Source organism: Giraffa tippelskirchi, chromosome 14, assembly GCF_054371585.1.
Source record: "Giraffa tippelskirchi isolate mGirTip1 chromosome 14, T2T-mGirTip1v1.2.pri, whole genome shotgun sequence".
Lineage (NCBI taxonomy): Eukaryota > Metazoa > Chordata > Mammalia > Artiodactyla > Giraffidae > Giraffa > Giraffa tippelskirchi.
Window position 1 is genome coordinate 12,750,001 of NC_137288.1, and position 8,082 is coordinate 12,758,082.

General features: G+C 72.2%; 1 long non-coding RNA gene across 2 annotated transcripts in view; it reads right to left on the reverse strand.

Annotated features, from left to right (window-relative positions):
- The window catches only part of LOC145534294 (uncharacterized), a 28,765-nt gene extending 22,225 nt beyond the window's left edge, over positions 1-6,540 (reverse strand). The window contains exon 1 of one of the 2 annotated variants that reach the window (XR_014074428.1): positions 5,790-6,540. This is a non-coding gene — a long non-coding RNA (uncharacterized LOC145534294). Of the gene's footprint in view, positions 1-5,732 lie in introns of both variants that reach the window. The other variant, XR_014074429.1, reaches the window with a different exon arrangement.
- Between the last annotated feature and the right edge of the window lie 1,542 nt (positions 6,541-8,082).

Genomic DNA, 8,082 nt, shown 5'->3' on the forward strand with positions numbered 1-8,082 from the left:
GCCAGGAGCCGCGGGTCGACGAGCCCGACGGGGTTCTATCCCCTCCCCCCCTTCCCTAACTCCCCCCCCTTCCCTAACTCTCGACGAGCTGCGGGTGCCCGCGTGTCCACCTGCGGGCAGGGCCTCTCCCACTCGCGACCTCGCCAGCCGAGGCGCCAGCGCGCGCCCGTCGCCCGGTTGTCAGGCTGTCTGCCCCTCCCCCCCTTCCCTCACTCTGCCGCCGAGCTGGCGGTGCCCGCGTGTCCACCTGTCGGCCGGGCCTCTCGCACTCGCGACCTCTGCCGCCGAGCCGCCAGCGCGCGCGCGTCGCCCGCCTGGCAGGGACTCCGCCCCTCCTCCCTCCTTCCCTCACTCTGCCGCCGAGCTGGCGGTGCCCGCGTGTCCACCTGTCGGCCGGGCCTCTCGCACTCGCGACCTATGGCGCCCAGCCGCCAGCGCGCGCGCGTCGCCCGCCTGGCAGGGACTCCGCCCCTCCTCTCTCCTTCCCTCACTCTGCCGCCGAGCTGGCGGTGCCCGCGGGTCCAGCTGTCGGCCGGGCCTCTCCCACTCGCGACCTCGCCCGCCGAGCCGCCAGCACGCGCCCGTCGCCCGGTTGTCAGGGTGTCTGCCCCTCCCCCCCTTCCCTCACTCTGCCGCCGAGCTGGCGGTGCCCGCGTGTCCACCTGTCGGCCGGGCCTCTCGCACTCGCGAACTATGGCGCCCAGCCGCCGGCGCGCGCGCGTCGCCCGCCTGGCAGGGAGTCTGCCCCTCCCCCCCCTTCCCTAACTCGGCCGCAGAGCCGCCAGGAGCCGCGGGTCGACGAGCCCGACGGGGTTCTAGCCCCTCCCCCCCTTCCCTAACTCCCCCCCTTCCCTAACCCTGTCGACGAGCTGCGGGTGCCCGAGGGTCCACCTGTCGGCCGGGCCTCTCGCACTCGCGACCTCTGCCGCCGAGACAGCAGCGCGCGCCCGTCGCCCGGCTGTCAGGCTGTCTGCCCCTCCCCCACTCCTCCCCTAACTCGGCCGCAGAGCCGCCAGGAGCCGCGGGTCGACCAGCGCGACGGGGTTCTAGCCCCTCCCCCCCTTCCCTAACTCCCCCCCTTCCCTAACCCTGACGACGAGCTGCGGGTGCCCGCGTGTCCACCTGCCGGCAGGGCCTCTCCCACTCGCGACCTCGCCCGCCGAGCCGCCAGCGCGAGCCCGTCTCCCGGCTGTCAGGGTGTCTGCCCCTCCTCCCCCCTTTCCTCACTCTGCGCCGAGCTGGCGGTGCCCGCGTGTCCACCTGTCGGCCGGGCCTCTCGCACTCGCGACCTCTGCCGCCGAGCCGCCAGCGCGCGCGCGTCGCCCGCCTGGCAGGGACTCCGCCCCTCCTCCCTCCTTCCCTCACTCTGTCGCCGAGCTGGCGGTGCCCGCGGGTCCAGCTGTCGGCAGGGCCTCTCCCACTCGCGACCTCGCCCGCCGAGCCGCCAGCACGCGCCCGTCGCCCGGTTGTCAGGGTGTCTGCCCCTCCCCCCCTTCCCTCACTCTGCCGCCGAGCTGGCGGTGCCCGCGTGTCCACCTGTCGGCCGGGCCTCTCGCACTCGCGAACTTTGGCGCCCAGCCGCCGGCGCGCGCGCGTCGCCCGCCTGGCAGGGAGTCTGCCCCTCCCCCCCCTTCCCTAACTCGGCCGCAGAGCCGCCAGGAGCCGCGGGTCGACGAGCCCGACGGGGCTCTATCCCCTCCCCCCCTTCCCTAACCCTGTCGACGAGCTGCGGGTGCCCGCGGGTCCACCTGCGGGCAGGGCCTCTCCCACTCGCGACCTCGCCCGCCGAGCCGGCAGCGCGCGCCCGTCGCCCGGCTGTCAGGCTGTCTGCCCCTCCCCCCCTCCTCCCCTAACTCGGCCGCAGAGCCGCTTGGAGCCGCGGGTCGACGAGCCCGACGGGGTTCTAGCCCCTCCCCCCCTTCCCTAACTCCCCCCCTTCCCTAACCCTGTCGACGAGCTGCGGGTGCCCGCGGGTCCACCTGCGGGCAGGGCCCCTCCCACTCGCGACCTCGCCCGCCGAGACGGCAGCGCGCGCCCGTCGCCCGGCTGTCAGGCTGTCTGCCCCTCCCCCCCTCCTCCCCTAACTCGGCCGCAGAGCCGCCAGGAGCCGCGGGTCGACGAGCCCGACGGGGTTCTATCCCCTCCCCCCCTTCCCTAACTCCCCCCCCTTCCCTAACTCTCGACGAGCTGCGGGTGCCCGCGTGTCCACCTGCGGGCAGGGCCTCTCCCACTCGCGACCTCGCCAGCCGAGGCGCCAGCGCGCGCCCGTCGCCCGGTTGTCAGGCTGTCTGCCCCTCCCCCCCTTCCCTCACTCTGCCGCCGAGCTGGCGGTGCCCGCGTGTCCACCTGTCGGCCGGGCCTCTCGCACTCGCGACCTCTGCCGCCGAGCCGCCAGCGCGCGCGCGTCGCCCGCCTGGCAGGGACTCCGCCCCTCCTCCCTCCTTCCCTCACTCTGCCGCCGAGCTGGCGGTGCCCGCGTGTCCACCTGTCGGCCGGGCCTCTCGCACTCGCGACCTATGGCGCCCAGCCGCCAGCGCGCGCGCGTCGCCCGCCTGGCAGGGACTCCGCCCCTCCTCTCTCCTTCCCTCACTCTGCCGCCGAGCTGGCGGTGCCCGCGGGTCCAGCTGTCGGCCGGGCCTCTCCCACTCGCGACCTCGCCCGCCGAGCCGCCAGCACGCGCCCGTCGCCCGGTTGTCAGGGTGTCTGCCCCTCCCCCCCTTCCCTCACTCTGCCGCCGAGCTGGCGGTGCCCGCGTGTCCACCTGTCGGCCGGGCCTCTCGCACTCGCGAACTATGGCGCCCAGCCGCCGGCGCGCGCGCGTCGCCCGCCTGGCAGGGAGTCTGCCCCTCCCCCCCCTTCCCTAACTCGGCCGCAGAGCCGCCAGGAGCCGCGGGTCGACGAGCCCGACGGGGTTCTAGCCCCTCCCCCCCTTCCCTAACTCCCCCCCTTCCCTAACCCTGTCGACGAGCTGCGGGTGCCCGAGGGTCCACCTGTCGGCCGGGCCTCTCGCACTCGCGACCTCTGCCGCCGAGACAGCAGCGCGCGCCCGTCGCCCGGCTGTCAGGCTGTCTGCCCCTCCCCCACTCCTCCCCTAACTCGGCCGCAGAGCCGCCAGGAGCCGCGGGTCGACCAGCGCGACGGGGTTCTAGCCCCTCCCCCCCTTCCCTAACTCCCCCCCTTCCCTAACCCTGACGACGAGCTGCGGGTGCCCGCGGGTCCACCTGCGGGCAGGGCCCCTCCCACTCGCGACCTCGCCCGCGGAGACGGCAGCGCGCGCCCGTCGCCCGGCTGTCAGGCTGTCTGCCCCTCCCCCACTCCTCCCCTAACTCGGCCGCAGAGCCGCCAGGAGCCGCGGGTCGACCAGCGCGACGGGGTTCTAGCCCCTCCCCCCCTTCCCTAACTCCCCCCCTTCCCTAACCCTGACGACGAGCTGCGGGTGCCCGCGGGTCCACCTGCGGGCAGGGCCCCTCCCACTCGCGACCTCGCCCGCCGAGACGGCAGCGCGCGCCCGTCGCCCGGCTGTCAGGCTGTCTGCCCCTCCCCCACTCCTCCCCTAACTCGGCCGCAGAGCCGCCAGGAGCCGCGGGTCGACGAGCCCGACGGGGCTCTATCCCCTCCCCCCCTTCCCTCACCCTGTCGACGAACTGCGGGTGCCCGCGTGTCCACCTGCCGGCAGGGCCTCTCCCACTCGCGACCTCGCCCGCCGAGCCGCCAGCGCGAGCCCGTCTCCCGGCTGTCAGGGTGTCTGCCCCTCCTCCCCCCTTTCCTCACTCTGCGCCGAGCTGGCGGTGCCCGCGTGTCCACCTGTCGGCCGGGCCTCTCGCACTCGCGACCTCTGCCGCCGAGCCGCCAGCGCGCGCGCGTCGCCCGCCTGGCAGGGACTCCGCCCCTCCTCCCTCCTTCCCTCACTCTGTCGCCGAGCTGGCGGTGCCCGCGGGTCCAGCTGTCGGCCGGGCCTCTCCCACTGGCGACCTCGCCCGCCGAGCCGCCAGCACGCGCCCGTCGCCCGGTTGTCAGGGTGTCTGCCCCTCCCCCCCTTCCCTCACTCTGCCGCCGAGCTGGCGGTGCCCGCGTATCCACCTGTCGGCCGGGCCTCTCGCACTCGCGACCTATGGCGCCCAGCCGCCAGCGCGCGCGCGTCGCCCGCCTGGCAGGGAGTCTGCCCCTCCCCCCCTTCCCTAACTCGGCCGCAGAGCCGCCAGGAGCCGCGGGTCGACGAGCCCGACGGGGCTCTATCCCCTCCCCCCCTTCCCTAACCCTGTCGACGAGCTGCGGGTGCCCGCGGGTCCACCTGCGGGCAGGGCCTCTCCCACTCGCGACCTCGCCCGCCGAGCCGGCAGCGCGCGCCCGTCGCCCGGCTGTCAGGCTGTCTGCCCCTCCCCCCCTCCTCCCCTAACTCGGCCGCAGAGCCGCCAGGAGCCGCGGGTCGACGAGTCCGAAGGGGTTCTATCCCCTCCCCCCCTTCCCTAACTCCCCCCCTTCCCTAACTCTCGACGAGCTGCGGGTGCCGGCGTGTCCACCTGCGGGCGGGGCCTCTCCCAATCGCGACCTCGCCCGCCGAGCCGCCAGCGCGCGCCCGTCGCCCGGCTGTCAGGCTGTCTGCCCCTCCCCCACTCCTCCCCTAACTCGGCCGCAGAGCCGCCAGGAGCCGCGGGTCGACGAGCCCGACGGGGTTCTATCCCCTCCCCCCCTTCCCTAACTTCCCCCCTTCCCTAACTCTCGACGAGCTGCGGGTGCCCGCGTGTCCACCTGCGGGCAGGGCCTCTCCCACTCGCGTCCTCGCCAGCCGAGGCGCCAGCGCGCGCCCGTCGCCCGGTTGTCAGGCTGTCTGCCCCTCCCCCCCTTCCCTCACTCTGCCGCCGAGCTGGCGGTGCCCGCGTGTCCACCTGTCGGCCGGGCCTCTCGCACTCGCGACCTCTGCCGCCGAGCCGCCAGCGCGCGCGCGTCGCCCGCCTGGCAGGGACTCCGCCCCTCCTCCCTCCTTCCCTCACTCTGCCGCCGAGCTGGCGGTGCCCGCGTGTCCACCTGTCGGCCGGGCCTCTCGCACTCGCGACCTCTGCCGCCGAGCCGCCAGCGCGCGCGCGTCGCCCGCCTGGCAGGGACTCCGCCCCTCCTCCCTCCTTCCCTCACTCTGCCGCCGAGCTGGCGGTGCCCGCGGGTCCAGCTGTCGGCCGGGCCTCTCCCACTCGCGACCTCGCCCGCCGAGCCGCCAGCACGCGCCCGTCGCCCGGTTGTCAGGGTGTCTGCCCCTCCCCCCCCTTCCCTCACTCTGCCGCCGAGCTGGCGGTGCCCGCGTGTCCACCTGTCGGCCGGGCCTCTCGCACTCGCGACCTATGGCGCCCAGCCGCCGGCGCGCGCGCGTCGCCCGCCTGGCAGGGACTCCGCCCCTCCTCCCTCCTTCCCTCACTCTGCCGCCGAGCTGGCGGTGCCCGCGGGTCCAGCTGTCGGCCGGGCCTCTCCCACTCGCGACCTCGCCCGCCGAGCCGCCAGCGCGCGCCCGTCGCCCGGTTGTCAGGCTGTCTGCCCCTCCCCCCACTTTCCTCACTCTGCCGCCGAGCTGTCGGTGCCCGCGGGTCCACCTGCCGGCCGGGCCTCTCCCACTCGCGACCTCGCCAGCCGAGCCGCCAGCGCGCGCGCGTCGCCCAGTTGTCAGGGTCTCCGCCCCTCCCCCCCTCCTTCCCTCACTGGGCCGCAGAGCGGCCAGCGCCCGCGGGTCGAGCACCCGGACGGACCTCTCCCACTCGCGACCTCTGCCGCCGAGCTGCCGTGTTGATCCCGCTCGACCTCACCCGAGTGGGCTCTCGGCTCGCCCTGCCTTCCGGGGTTGATCTGGTCTCGGCGACCGAGCCGCCAGATCGACCCGTTCTCTTCCGTTTGCTTTTTCTTTTTCAGGTGCGTCGGGTTTGTTGGTTGCGGTTATGTGAGGGACGAGTGCGTGCTTTTGCTTTTGAGGCGCTGCTATATGAACGCGTCGTTTCAAATCCAAGTCTCTTCATTTGTGCCGTTGCTCAACGTTGCTTTTGCCGAAAGAGCCGTCGTCCGGGTCACAAAAGGGCTTTCTCCTGGCGTGCCCAAAGATGGTGACGGGGACACGGACGGGGATGCTGGCGAGTTGTTGTTCTGGGGCGTGTGCTCACACCGTCTGACGTGGGCCTGCGATCCCCCTCGGATGGGAGTGCATTCCGCTGCTCCGTGGGTGGGGAGTCAAGAATCCTTCCCGTCCCGTCCGTCCGTGCGTCCGTCATCCCTCGCCCAGGGACGTTCTCGAGAAGTGTGGGCGGATCCCGTTCTCCTGTCTGCGCCGTTGACTGAGCGGAGAAACGCGAACTAGGATGGGCTCCGTCTGGCAACGAGTCCCCGTCGGTCGCCCACTAAGCTCCTATGCTGGGGCTGGCTCACTGGATAGCTGGTTGGGGGTCGGGCGCCACCTGCCTGTCGGGCGCTTTTTCAGAGGGTCTTGGGGCGGGGCGACCACGGATGGAGCCGGCCCGGGCCGGCTAACTCTTGAATGCCTTGAGGCTGTGGAAGGAGGCGGTGTGGGAGGGGCACCTTGGGACAGAGGTCAAGGGGGCGGGGATAGGTAGCCACTTCGGCTTTTCGGTTTGGGTGGGAAATCTTGACGAAACTTAACTGGATTCGAGAAAACGGGCATTGGATCCCAAGGGAATCGACTTCCTTCTCTCTGGCCTGATCACTTCGCATGGGGGAATCTTAGTTCTCCCGCCAAGGATGTTGAAACCAAGACGTGACAGGTCACGCGGGTCCAGTCTCTCCAGTGAGGTTCAGGGGCAGAACACAAGGGTCAAAGTTCGCCTCGTGACAACGAAACCCTGCGCACCCACCCCACTCCTCCGCCACCCCACCCCCCCCCCCCCCGCGCCGGCCAAATCGGAACACTCCCTTGTCTGCCCAAGACAAGTGCTGGCCGGTGGTGGCTGAGGTGAGGGGGGCAGACTCCCGTTGCACGGGAGTGAGCTTGATCCCGGAGGTGATGAGCTCAGAAAACACAAGCAAATATTCAGAAGAATATCTGTGCACGTTGTCCTTTGCTGACTGTGTCTTTCTGTCTCTGCCCGCACCACCTACACACGCTGCCCACGCCCCCAACGCGTACACACACAGCGCACGCACTCCCGCACGGCCCTACGCAGCACCCGCACACACGCCGGCCACACCCTGCACACCCACTCACACACACACACAGCGTTGTCCTTGGACTGGCTCTGTCTCTCTGCCGGCCCCCCCCCACACCCACGTGGCGCACAGACACACCACCACCCCGACACTGGCCCCCTACACACACGGCCCTATGCGCCACCGCACACAGGCACACACCCCGCACGCACACTCCCACCCCCCCCACCCCGCCCCACTATGTTGTCCTTGGCCTGGCTGTGTGTCTCTCTGCCTCTGCCTCTGCCTCTGCCCCTCCCCCCACTCACAACTACGTGGGACCTGCACACAGCACAGACACACACCCCCCACACACACTGCCCTCCCCCACACGGTCCTATGGGCCACCGCACCCACGCACACACCCGGCACCCACACTGCTTCTCACCCCCCCGCCCCTCCCCCACACACTATGTTGTCCTTGGCCTGGCTGTGTGTCTCTCTGCCCGCCCCCCCCTTAACAACCACGTGGCACCCGCACACAGCACAGACACACCCCCCACCCACCCCCGCCCCTCCCCCTCCACACACTATGTTGTCCTTGGCCTGGCTGTGTGTCTCTCTGCCCGCCGCCCCCCTCACACCCACGTGGCACCCGCACACAGCAGAGACACCCCCCCCTACACACACACTGCCCCCCCCCGCGCGGTCCTAGGCGCCTCCGCACACACGCACACACCCCGCACGCACACTCCCCACCCCGCACCCCGAACCCGCCCACCCACACTACGTTGTCCTTGGCCTGGCTGTCTCTCTCTGCCTCTGTCACTGCCCGCCCCTCCCACACCCGCACCCACAGGCGCACACACCCCCGTGGCATTCGCACACAGCACAGACACAATATCCCCCCACACTGCCCCCCTACACACACGGTCCTAGGTGCCATCGCACACACGCACACACCCCGCA